Raw genomic sequence first — 13,944 nt, 5'->3', positions numbered from 1 at the left:
CGTTTAGCCAAACTTTTCACAACTTACCCAGGAGAGACGTTATTGGCTTCAGTCAGTTATTCGCAAAAAGAAAAGGAGTACTTGTGGCACCTTAGAGACTAACCAATTTATTTGAGCATGAGCTTTCGTGAGCTACAGCTCACTTCATCGGATGCATACCGTGGAAACTGCAGAAGACATTATATACACAGAGACCATGAAACAATACCTCCTCCCACCCCACTCCTGCTGGTAATAGCCCATCCAAAGTGACCACTCTCCTTACAATGTGTATGAAAATCAAGGTGGGCCATTTCCAGCACAAATCCAGGTTTTCTGACCCCCCCCCAAAACACACACACACAAACTCACTCTCTTGCTGGTAACAGCCCATTCAAAGCGACCACTCTCCCCACAATGTGCACGATAATCAAGGTGGGCCATTTCCAGCACAAATCCAGGTCTTCTCACCCCTCCCCCCAAACTCACTCTCCTCCTGGTAATAGCTCATCCAAACTGACCACTCTCCTTACAATGTGTATGATAATCAAGGTGGGCCATTTCCAGCATAAATCCAAGTTTAACCAGAACATCTAGGTGGTGGTGGGGGTAGGAAAAAACAAGGGGAAATAGGCTACCTTGCATAATGACTTAGCCACTCCCAGTCTCTATTTAAGCCTAAATTAATAGGATCCAATTTGCAAATGAATTCCAATTCAGCAGTTTCTCGCTGGAGTCTGGATTTGAAGTTTTTTTGTTGTAAGATAGTGACCTTCATGTCTGTAATTGCGTGACCAGAGAGATTGAAGTGTTCTCCGACTGGTTTATGAATGTTATAATTCTTGACATCTGATTTGTGTCCATTTATTCTTTTACGTAGAGACTGTCCAGTTTGACCAATGTACATGGCAGAGGGGCATTGCTGGCACATGATGGCATATATCACATTGGTGGATGTGCAGGTGAACGAGCCTCTGATAGAGTGGCTGATGTTATTAGGCCCTGTGATGGTGTCCCCTGAATAGATATGTGGGCACAGTTGGCAATGGGCTTTGTTGCAAGGATAGGTTCCTGGGTTAGTGGTTCTGTTGTGTGGTATGTGGTTGTTGGTGAGTATTTGCTTCAGGTTGGGGGGCTGTCTGTAGGCAAGGACTGGCCTGTGTCCCAAGATTTGTGAGAGTGTTGGGTCATCCTTCAGGATAGGTTGTAGATCCTTAATAATGCGTTGGAGGGGTTTTAGTTGGGGGCTGAAGGTGACGGCTAGTGGCGTTCTGTTATTTTCTTTGTTAGGCCTGTCCTGTAGTAGGTGACTTCTGGGAACTCTTCTGGCTCTATCAATCTGTTTCTTCACTTCTGCAGGTGGGTATTGTAGTTGTAAGAATGCTTGATAGAGATCTTGTAGGTGTTTGTCTCTGTCTGAGGGATTGGAGCAAATGCGGTTGTATCGCAGAGCTTGGCTGTTGACGATGGATCGTGTGGTGTGGTCAGGGTGAAAGCTGGAGGCATTTAGGTGAGAAAACCTGGCTTTGTGCTGGAAATGGCCCACCTTGATTATCATGCACATTGTAGGGAGAGTGTCACTTTGGATAAGCTATTACCAGCAGGAGAGTGAGTTTGTGTGTGTGTGTTTTGGGAGGGGGGTGAGTGAGAAAACCTGGATTTGTGCTGGAAATGGCCCACCTTGATTATCATACACATTGTAAAGAGAGTGGTCACTTTGGATGGGCTATTACCAGCAGGAGAGTGAGTTTGTGTGTGGGGGAGCGGAGGGTGAGAAAACCTGGATTTGTGCTGGAAATGGCCCAACTTGATTATCATGCACATTGTAAGGAGAGTGATCACTTTAGATAAGCTATTACCAGCAGGAGAGTGGGGTGGGAGGAGGTATTGTTTCATGGTCTCTGTGTATATAATGTCTTCTGCAGTTTCCACAGTATGCATCCGATGAAGTGAGCTGTAGCTCGCGAAAGCTTATGCTCAAATAAATTGGTTAGTCTCTAAGGTGCCACAAGTACTCCTTTTCTTTTTGCGAATACAGACTAACACGGCTGTTACTCTGAAACCAGTCAGTTATTTGTTATTTACAGCAGATTAGAATCAGGGTCACTGATTTCAGTGGGACTACTGACCTCAGTGAGGAAAAGGGAATTTCCCCTCTGTGCCTCATGGGAGGGGTAAATGGGACACAGAGCCTTCCACAACTAGGCCAGATGTCTGACCCCATCTCAGCATTAATAGTGAATAGACGACAGTCCAAGTGGTATTTTGTAGGCATTATGTGGCTCTCTGACCTGAGTTTGTGTTCTCAGCCATTTGCCAATGTATGGGTGTCCACAACACAAAGAAAAGTTACCATTTTTGGCAATAAGTATTGCCTTTTTGGACAAAAGGCTGAATGGAACAGGGAAACTACCTTCCCATTTCAAGAGGAGGTTCTCCACTCCTACCTGGACAGGGATGAGGTACAATTGTGAATTGTGAGGGGGAAGCTTGTAGTGCCCTACCTGGTGGTGATGCCGTATGATTGAGGAGCTGTACATCTTCTCTAGATTCATAAATTATATGGTCACAACACTGTGATCATCTAGTCTGATCTTCTGTATAATGAAGACCATAGGACTTCCTTGAATTAATTCCTGTTTGGACCACAGCAGATTTTTTAATAAAGCTTGCAATTATGATTTTAAAATGTCCAGAGATAGAGAATGTCTGTCTGAAGAGTTGTCAATGAAGCATCATTCATAGCTCCTTTCTCTCCCTCTCTTCATGCATTCCAAAAAGTATATTTTTTCAAATGAATTGAATGTTACTGGCACCTTAAAATAGCCCTTAGGCCTCTCTGTTAAGTAAGCAGAAGAGAGATACGGCAGGCTAGAGTAACAAGTATATTGTGAAATTATTTCCTTCGCATGTCTCATGGTTATTTATATAAGCATGACCCCAGGGTCAGGACTTCTATAACTCCACTTCACACTGAATATTTCTGCCTTAATATCCATCCGAAGGGCTTGTATGACAGGTTCATTATGTTGCGTCTTCAGCTCATGCACACTCTAACTCAAGCATTCTCATTTCCATCACTGAAAGCTAGGCACCTTTTCGGATAGGATGTGGCAGTTCTTTTCACAACACACAGCAACACTGTGTCCTTTAGGAGGTGAAGTCATATTTTATATGAAGGTTCCATTTGTATAAGTGACATGTAAAGGATTAATAAATGACTATTAGATGTTGTTACAGACATGAGTAATATGTGTTATGGATGGTTATAAATACATCAGAAGATAGGTTATTGGACCGTCATTTCAAGCAAACTATTCACTGGTTGGACTCTGTAGCAATTGATTAACTGCTTAATAAAACATCTATTCATCATTTATTAACTCTTTATTAATGATATGTAGATGGAACCATTCTATAAACTGTGACTGAATATTCAGTACAACTGAACTTTTGCAATTTTTTTCAAATTTTGTGAAATCTTGTCAATGGAATATAAAGGATCACACCGTAATGAGGAAGTTTCTTCTACATATAATCAGTCAAATTATGCATATTGTACAAAATTAAATATAGCAGAGCCCAGGGTTTCTCGCAGTTTCTTGTAATGTGTTAATATTCTTAACTATAACCAATATTGGAGAATAAAATATATATATAATTCCACAAAGTACTTAAATAAATGCTGAAGAAGCGAAAGCTAAATAATGTTTGTTGTTGTTGCCTGCTTTTATGAGACTGGCCATTTGCCATGGAAAGATAATGAGAAGGAATAACATGTTTTGTTTTCTGTTTTTCATTAACTACAGGAGAATGAGGCCTGACGTTTTCATTAGTTTTTGGTCTTAAAAGTGTTGTTTCCCAGGATACCCACAGTTGTGTGGTGATCTTCCTACCATCTTCCTTTAGTGTGAATAAATCTTGTCTGTGCCTGCTGCAAATCAGTTTCCTGATTCTATTAGCCTCTGACAACACAAGCACTTCCTTTCAGGCCTCTGCAGACTTCTCCTCTCTACAGGTTTGCGATAGGCACACACCAACCTCCAAGCGTCCCTCTGGAATGCTTAGCCCCTTTTCCACTGTATACTCACAGGTTCACTATTCCCAATGGAATAGTACACACCAGCTTGCTAGTTTAAATTAAGGATTACCACTCTGCTTAACACACAGCACTTAGATATATTGATAGTGAAAACACAAATAAGTTCATTATCAAACAACAGCAATTCAAATGACAGAAAGTGAGAATATTGGAAACAAAGGGTTTCATAGAAAACAAAATCATAACATGCTTCTTAGAGCCCCAACTTAACTCACAAGACATTCTCCTGTCTCCTACGGGTGAATCCTTTTCCCAGGGTTTTCAGCCTTGTTGGCTGAAATCCCCCTTTCATAAGATCAAGCCTACTGGCAGCTTGGCCTCACAGATTGAAGGATACCCATGTGGAAGAAAACAAGTCCTCACTTTGCGTTTTGTTAGCAACAAGTCAGAGACAGTTTATTATGAACAATTGCAGGGGAAGACTGCGGTCGGACAGGGGGTTCCCTGACCTTAGGCAGATCTACCCCCCACAAGCAGTGTAAGACAAGTATTTATACCTTCCCATTACATACATTAACAGCTAACGATTATCCTTTGTTTATACAAATTTCCTTCAGATGCTACCTTATCTCAAGGTTTCTGCTTAAGTTAGCATTTTATCCTTATTAACTAAAAGCAAGGCGAAACAGCATCTCTTATAACTCTTGCATGGTTAGGGTTAGGGTTAGGGTTGACTAAGACATCTACTCCCAGATTTTCCTTTTTCTCTTTTTTTGCTTCCACATTCCCCCATTTTGTGCTTATAGCACAACTAATATTGTTAAATTTTGATTTTTATTAGATATTGCATTTTTGTTTTTAGATTGATGAGACTGACCTTATAAGTTTTGGTTGGTTGTAATGGTAACGGTAATACATGATTAGTATGAACATGAAAGCTATTTTTACTAGTACATTTTTTGCAACAACAATAAAACATTTCTAGAATAAACAAAAACAATAAAATTATTAACATCCCCAATATAATTTTATGATGTGGTTGTTCCAGAACTTTAGTTACATAACATGATATATTATAATTAGTACACAAGAGAGATGTTTTGTAGGCAGTATGGAAAGCATGTTTTTTAATTTGATATATATTTTGGAGTACATGAATTTGACCTTGTAATTTAAAGATTTTTTGTACTTTGTAAGAGGGAAAGCAGGTTTTGGAATTGATTAGGTACTTAATTAAAACATATTTGGAACCTAAGGGTTGACTGTAAGACTCGGTTTGCAGGCCAATAGATAATATAGCTTTCTGCAGCAGTAGTAAGATTAAAATGTATTTTTTGGAAAAGGAAGCTTTTAACGTATACACAACTCTTGTTAGCCTGAAAGACTGGGTGCCTTTCCAGGGTTATTTCTAGTTCCATGCCTTTTTAACAAACATTGTAATGAACCGTGACAACGTTTTTTTGTTTTAACTTTTGTACATACTGAAGCTGCGGGGGTTCTAGAGGCCAGAGTGCTTATTGGCTTTTTATTTTTATTTAAATATTGGGTGTTATTTCAGGAGCTGGGCTGAATCAGCTGGGCTTACCAGGTGGTTTAATTTCCCAAATATCATGGTGAATTATCCAATTTCACATGCATTTTTCCCACTGACCCAGCAGGATTCAGTATGCGGGAGCCCACACCCCTTCAACCGGCTCGTATGTTTGGAAGGAGCACTGCGAGCATCTGCATTTTTACCCTGAAACCCTCCAAGTATGTTTCCAAAGCCTAGAGAACATAATTTCAGCCTATATACATAACTCCTCTCATTTTCTGTACATACATCTCACAATGATTATGATGACCATAAGATACATGCTTTCAGTAGAAACCTTACATGACCCCTTTTGGTGAACCCAAGGGATCCTTGTACCCCTAAGTACTTCTGTGCCCTCTGCCAGCTGGCATCAGGAGTTCCTTGGGTAACAATCCAGATGAATAGTCTCATCCCTGTGTGATTTACTGACATGTTATGACCCATTTAGTGTGCCCAGAAAGAGGACTTGATTCTGCTCTAACTGAAGTCAGCATGAGTTCTGTAATTGCTTTCAGTGGAGGCAGGATAATATAGTGTGAATGTGCATGTGTAATACACTGAGGACAAGGACACTTCCCTAAACACTACCTAGAGCTGGGCAATAATGTAGAAAACCAGAAATGCTGAAAATTTAAATATTCCCGAGGCTAGTTTAATTCCACTGCATTTGTAACTGAACCAGTTTTTCATTTTTCAAACTTTTCCCTGGCTATTTTAAAAATCAAATTACAAATATATATATATATATATATTTGTTTGAAAAACATTCCATCATGTGACTAAGCGGACAAATCAATACGGAACCCCTTCCTGAAAAAGTTCCCATAGTCAATAAATGAATCAGATATTTTTTTAAGGTGAAACATTTTGAGGACATCAAAATCTGAGTTTTTGGTAAAAATGGCCAAATTTGGGGGGGAAAATAGCTTGAATAAAAAGTTTTGACAAACTCTAGCTCTAGCAATTTTTCTTTTCTATAGTTTGGTGACATGGAAATAAACCGAGAATATGAGATTTTTCTTTATTTTCTTCTTCAGTCAAAAGTGGCAATGACAGCATGTCTTAGCATTGATGTTGTGGGATCAGTGGGTGGGATGAGGCCCTTGTTTCATTAGCAAGAAGGCAGGCAGATAGGGTTGTAGGAAAAAATATCTTTTTTTAAGCATGTTGAGAGGCCAGTGCTATATGCGGAGGCTAAGATATTTGCACGTTAGCAGATGGCACAAACATGATTGCGGAGTCCTTGGTGTCACATCAAAAAAGCTCCCTCCTGCAACCTGAACTTCTTTCTTCAGTTCCTGTTATCATACTAAAGTCCTGACTTAGGCCCTGATCTCGGTGGTGCAGAGGCCCACTTGCACAGAGGCCATTTCAGGACTGGGGAATGAATCCTGATGCTGCACACAACTCTGTGCCTGTGGTAATACAAACAATAAATAATAGTAATAAATTTTGCCCATTTCAGTTTTCTCAGGGCAATCAACTTAACCAATGATTAAAGTTAAGCGTATTCAGAAATCTTCACAGGACTGGAACGAGATAGTATTATGAGGAGTCTTTATACTAGAGCTTAACTCAGTTAGCAACCAGGCTTTTTTCAGGCAAAGCATTAGAGCAGAGAGAGCTGTTCTGTAGTTAGGGTGTTGTAGGAAGTTCACACAGCTTTATTAATCAGCTCTGCCGCAATTTAATGTGCATTTAAATGTCTCCATTAAACAGCATTGCCTGTTTTCTCTTCATAGTGACCATGGAGAAGTAAAAAGCATTTGAAAAATATCTGCAATGTTGTCAGGAGAGCTCAGTTACACACAACATACCCCTGCGGGGACATTATACCAGTGAGATGGGAGTTTTTCAGGCTGTCAAATTAAGCAGGAAAAAATAAAAATGATGCAACTGCAGCTTGTAAAAGCAGGGACAAAATACTCAGTAAAACTCAAGTAATTCAAAAGAGTGGCAATAAAGAATTTCCTGTGTTGTTTTCTCCCTTTGCTTTATCATTTTGCCTCTTGAGTCAAATTCTGACCGTTGCCCTTTGCTGGCAGTTCTTTTGGAAGCAGACACTGAAATTCAAACCAATGGAGAAGCCTTTCCTATATCATTGCAAACCTCTATTGAGAGCCTAATAGACAATATGCAGAAGCATATTTATCACCTTCATCCAGGTGGTACAGTGGCTTAAAAGCCAGCTTCCTCTCTGGTCATTTGGTCCATATCAACCACCTCTTGTCTGGCGTTGCATCATATTTGAGCTATACATCCTCACTTTCAAGGCATTGACCTAATCTTGCCCCACCTACACCTGTGCACTCATTTCCCATTTCCCATAGCTCTTCCAAATGCTTTCTCTTAACTGATCTTTTTGTCTCCTTCTCCTTCAGTCTTTGCTTTATGCCCCAACTCAAGCTACCCTTTCACTTGGGACTAAGGTGACCCGATAGCAAGTGTGAAAAATCAGGACAGGGGCTGGGGGGGTAATAGGTGCCTATATTAGACAAAGCCCCAAATATCAGGACTGTCCCTATAAAATAGGGACATCTGGTCACCCTACTTGGGACAACCTGACTTTTCTTGTGCACCAAGCAACCAAACTTCCGCTTCAAGTCCATCGTTAAAGCCTACTTCTCCCACAAATCCTCTCCGTATTGTTTGATCCCCACAATTCCCCTTGTCTGTCCTGCTGTTTTGGGTCCTGTCTTTGCTTGCATTGACTTTCTTGTGCTTATCAAAGGGAACATGTCTAACTCCATCGGCCTGATACAGAAAACTCAAGAGCTGTAATTAGTCCTTGTGCATGTGAGTGAATAGTCTCCTTTAGTGAATGGAGCTCCAATCTTTGATGGCTTAGTTTCTCTGCAGTAAAGGAAGCTTCCTTAGCTGCACTGTTCCTGAGATTGGTAGGTGAGGAATGAAATGATTCCATTTAGTCAGTGCAGATGTACTTCTTTACGCCATGATGTCCTGTCAGTATTTTAACAAGGGACTTGCTCAAGTGGCTTAGATTTTATGGTTGTGGTCCTTAAAAAAAAAAAAAATAGAATAGCACAGTGATCACGTATTACGTCTAACGTATTGCTTAGTGCAAAGAGCTTTAAAGAATAAAATTAATAATAACAAGATTAAAGAATAAAATCATTCTGAAAAAATGGTAGGGTTTTTTTTTTATTTTGTTTCTATTACACTTTTAAAGAGTCCACATGGTGCTTTTAATTTTATAATCAAATGCAAAAAAAAAGTATTTTAGTATTTCCAGATGTTTCTATAGTGCCAAATGATTTTTTATTTTAATTAAATGCAGCAAAAAATCATAACTCATAATTGACTGGATTCTTTAACTTAGTTTCTCTTTACATTTAAATTCTGTTTTAAAACATCCAAGCTGTTGCTCTTTTGAAGTTATCGGTTGCGTGTGTTCAGTCATTCCTTTTTTGGCATCTTTGTTTCCTATACGCTGCAGGTTGATAGGGTAGTTTATACCAAGCATCCCAAATATATTAGCTCCCAAAAGAAAGCAAAGGAAAATCAAGGCAGAATGACATGAAATATAAAACTGATGTCCTCTTATAGAATGAGAAAGAGCCCCCCGCTCCCAAAAATAGTAGAAATCCAGTCTCTTGTGAAATTGAAATTAGGGCACAATCTCCCAATTACTTCCATTTTGCATGGAGGCAGGGGGGTACTTCCAAAGATTCCCTTGGAGGATGGGAGTCGAGGATGATAAAATCACTCCCACAGTTTCTGTAGGAAGCAATCCTACACTGGTAGGGAAAGGGACTAGATACCCGATTAGTAGAGCTGAACAAACAGCGGGGGAAAAATCCTCCACTAACGTAAATTGGCATAGCTTCATTGGTGTATCTCCATCAGCATCAATGGAGATGCATCAGTTTACTCCAACTGAGAATCTGGCCTGAGGATTTTGACAATACACAACAAATTAATAATCATAGAGTCTAGAAGGAGGGAGAAGCAGAGTTTGGAGGAAGTAAACATGGGTATATTTGTATAAATTGTTAGTCAAATTGGTCTCAGTAGTCCAGGACCGGCCCACAACATTTTGGCACCTGAGGCGGGGAGCTCAAATGACACCCCCATGCCCTCTCGCTTGGGCCAAAACTTTGAAAGATCTCAATTCTGCCTTCTTCCTGTTCTACTCCTCTCATGGTACTGCTCTGCTACCTACCCCAATAAAGGAGAACTAACAACTTAAAATGCCTTGTTCAAAAATTTGAAGTAACACTTAACTTTCAAACGCCTGAACAGCAAATGTAACTTTTCTTGTCTGCATAGTAAACACTGGCATTTTTATCTCTTTGAATAATCAAAGTGGTGCTTTCTGTGCCTTCTTGGTTGCAAAGATTTGAACTGCTTCCTGAAGGTCCACTGTCTGGGCCAGCTCATGCTCTATGGAGATGGTTGCAAGGCCGACCAGCCTCTCCTGTGTCATTGTGGAGCGTAGATGTGTTTTTATTAACTTCAGCTTGGAGAAACTGTGTTCTCCACTGGCAACTGTTACAGGAAGTGTTAGAAGTATGCGCAGAGCAACAAAAGCATTTGGAAAGAGAGTGGTCATCTTATTTGTGCACATATATTCCAGAACAGCCTTTGGAGTTGATCCTGCTGAAATGTATTTTGAAAGGGTTTTCAGTTCATCACCTAAATCACTCACATCAATATTGCGCATGTTATCATTTGTCAACACTGTCTCTAGTGCCCTGAATTGCTGGTGTAGGTCTTCTTCAGGTATAGTGAAGAGTTTTGGAATATCATACAACATCCCAAATATACTGCTGTGTTCCTTGAGCTGCATGAAACGTTCTTCAACTGACTCTATTGCACAATCTAGCACCTGGTTAAAGAATTCAAGTTTGAATTGTTGTTTGGGGTCTCTTATGGGATTATCCTGTGCCTCGTAATCAAAATGTCGTCTTCTTCGGTGACTCTTGTATTCTTGAATGGGTGGGAAAATAGCTTCAGTGTGAAGTTCCTCTGCCAACTTCTGTGCACTCTGCAGAACGTTTGGAAATCCCTCATCTGACCGGTAAGACTGTAGGTATGACTTTGCTTTGTCCAGTTGTTCTATTGCTTCAGATATATCAAGGTCAACACCTTGGATTCTCTCTCTTACAACATTTATTCCAACAGTATGTCATGCCACAACACTAAGCCACACAGAAATTTGAAGTTATGTGTGTTTCTGGTGATTCCATTTCCCTCTGCCACTGTTCTCCCACGAACAGCTCCTGTCATAGCATTATCTTCCATAATGGCAAATATGGCATCATCTATCTTCCCAATTTGGTGTTTGATAGGATTTATCTCCTCCACTCAACTTTCCCATCGTGTGGCACTCAGTGGTTTCAGTGTCAGAGAGGATGTTCCCAGATGTTGCTTCAATATTTGCCATGAGTTGATGCAGAGAAAAATACATAGATGCTTTGAATGACATTAAAAAATTCAGCAGCCTCACTAGAAGCTGATGCTGCATCACTGACCACCAAATTCAATGAATGAGAACTGCATGGGACAAAAAAAGCTCGAGGGCTTAATTCTCGGATCCGTGTCTGCACTCCTCTGTTCTTTCCTCTCATGTTGGCACCATTATCGTAGCCCTGACCTCTCATGTCAGCTATCACAATTCCCGTATCTTCCAGCTTTTTAAGAAGCACATTTGTCATACCAGCTCCTGTAGTATCATCATCAATGTCAATAAATTCTAGAAAATGCTCTCTGACAGTCACCATTGCAGGGACACTTTCACTAGGTTCTGTTGTTGTTACAAAACGCACCATTAAAGTCATTTGTTCTGTATGGCTGATGTCAGGTGTGCAGTCCAGAATAACAGAGTAATATCTTGCTGACTTCAGATCTGCCACAATCTTCTGTTTGACTTTTGTTGCCAGTAACTGTATGATCTCATTTTGAATTGTTTTTACAAGGTAGTGTTGTGTGTACATTTCTTGGGTGGTGACTCTTCTTAGATGCTCCTGGAGTACAGCATCAAACTCAGCCATCAGCTCCACAGTTTTAAGGAAGTTTCCATTGTTTGGTACATACGGCTGATCTGAAGTGCCACGCAGTGCTAGGTTTTGGGTAGCAAGCATTCTCACAACGGCAATGAGCCTTTTCAGAACATTTTGCCAGTAAAGAGACTCTGATGCAATCTTCTATGGTGGCCTTTAATCTTAGTCTCATCTCAAGCTCTTTCCACCTATGGAGTGCCCTCTGGTGATTTGCTGCCTTCTCATGGCATGCCAGATTTCTAGCCAGATTTTTCCAGTCCTTTGTTCCTGTAGAACCCAATGTGGGTGGTACATTAGACTGGAAGAGTTTGCAACAAAAACAGTATGCAGCATTCTAGGTTTTTGAATACATAAGCCGTGGCCTCTCAACTTTGTCACCATTGGGGATTTCACGCCAGTTATGTGTTGGATGGAAACTTCTATTCTCATTGTCTTTGGGGAACATGAAGTTTTTCACTTGCTGTGGCCCGTGAGGTACAAGGAAGTCCCTTAGGCTACTGCTCAAGTGAGTCCGCAGTCCTGGATCATCTAGTCTTAAGCAACTAAACTTAGCAGCAGCTGTTTCTCGCAACTCCACCAAACTCTTCTCTGATCTGCACTTTTCTTCAGGAATGTGCATGGTTACATCCATTTGAGATGGAGATATGGATGCTGCAGTAGCTGCCAGGTCACCTGCACTCTGTCTAACTGGAAGATCAGGCATCTCTTCACCACTCACATCCTCACTGGGGCCAGAAGGCTCACCGTGAACATTTGTGTCTATGTATCTCAGGAGAGCTCCTTCCTGCTTAGATAGAAAAGCTTCCTTTGCTTTCTTTCTTTTTCTGAATGCTGCCCCAGAGGGGCGTTTTCTTCTTTCACTCATGACTGCTGTTCTGTGCCAGCTAGAGTGGCTCTCAACACTCAGTTAAAGGGGACAAATAAGCAGGCTGGTAGCAGGGCCTGAGTGAGGGGAGATATCAGCGTCTTAAGGGCCTAACTGGCTCCTACTACTTCAGTTGGCTGCCTGTTCTCCTCAAGTGGGTTCAGGGATGCAGCAGGAAACAGGAAGCTCCCTGAGAAGCTGGTGTTAATCAGTCATCTAGAGCAGAGAGAATACATACACACCAGCAGCAGAAAACAATTTTCTACACTCTGGGTCCTAGTGGCGCCCCCCACAGTCTGGCACCTGAGGTGGCCACCTCAGTTCGCCTCATAGTAAGGCCAGCCCTGCAGTAGTCACACTGATCTCAAGTAGCCACTAGCCTAACACGTAGGTTTTAAGAAAAAAATAGAGGTCTGCATTTTGCTTTTAAATATGCCGGTGTAAATCCAAACTCTGGTGTAGTGCTTACTAATTTTGCTGGTGTAAATCCAATGCAGTTCTTCTGGATTTAGACCAGTGTAAATAGCAGCAGGATTTGGTCCATTTATACATACACACATACACCATCACCCCCACCACCTGTTTCCACTGCAACCTTGGCTAAGTTATCTGTGTTGAATTATGGGCAAAAGCACTGAGTGAACCTATTTCATTACTGAGTAACTGCCGGGAAAGTGATATTCAATTATTCACCAGGCCTAGAGGGGGTAGGACAGCTTTGGAGGACTATTTTTATCCTATCAGGAAAGAGCTGCTTTTAACTTTGGGAAAGTAAAAATAAAATTTCCTGCAGCGGCATCCTGTAAAAGGTGCTGTGAAATTGGTCTGAAGAAAGAACATACAGTAGCCGCCGGACTGGTCTCCCTTTTAATGACAAAGTATTCCCTAGTGAATTGCAGAGACTTGCATGCAGTTGTACTTGGCTTCTAAAGGTGGGAACTGCTCTCATCTATTTAACCAGGGCGGAGGAAATGCAGTGAGAAATGTACTCAATTCAGAAATTGCGTTGGGTAATGGAGGTGCTGGATACATGCACGCCTCACGGCAGAGAGAAAGGAAGGTCAAAAAGAAGCACTGGACTTGGACTCAGAAGATCTGGCTTCCATTCTTGCTTCTGACAGTCTCCCTTCCTGACCTTGAGCCAGTCATTTACTTTCTCTGTGCCTCAGTTTTCTCTCTATAACATGGGGATAACACTTCCTTTCTCCCGCCCTTTATCTGTCTTTTCTATTTAAACTGTTAGTTCCAGGGGCAGTGACTGTCACTTATTATGTGTGTGTACAGCGCCTAGCACAATGAGCCTGGATGTCAGTTGGGACTTCTAGATGTTACTATAATACAAATAATAATAAATCATTAACATGAATTAACTTCTCCTTCCCACTCCCTAAGCTCTTCCTACACCTCCTCTCAGACCCTCTGCTCTTCCCAGTTTTCTTTCTCCACACTCTCACCTAGA

Source organism: Caretta caretta, chromosome 11 (assembly GCF_965140235.1).
Source record: "Caretta caretta isolate rCarCar2 chromosome 11, rCarCar1.hap1, whole genome shotgun sequence".
NCBI lineage: Eukaryota > Metazoa > Chordata > Testudines > Cheloniidae > Caretta > Caretta caretta.
The sequence above is the reverse complement of the archived record's forward strand: the minus strand, read 5'-3'. Positions refer to the sequence as shown.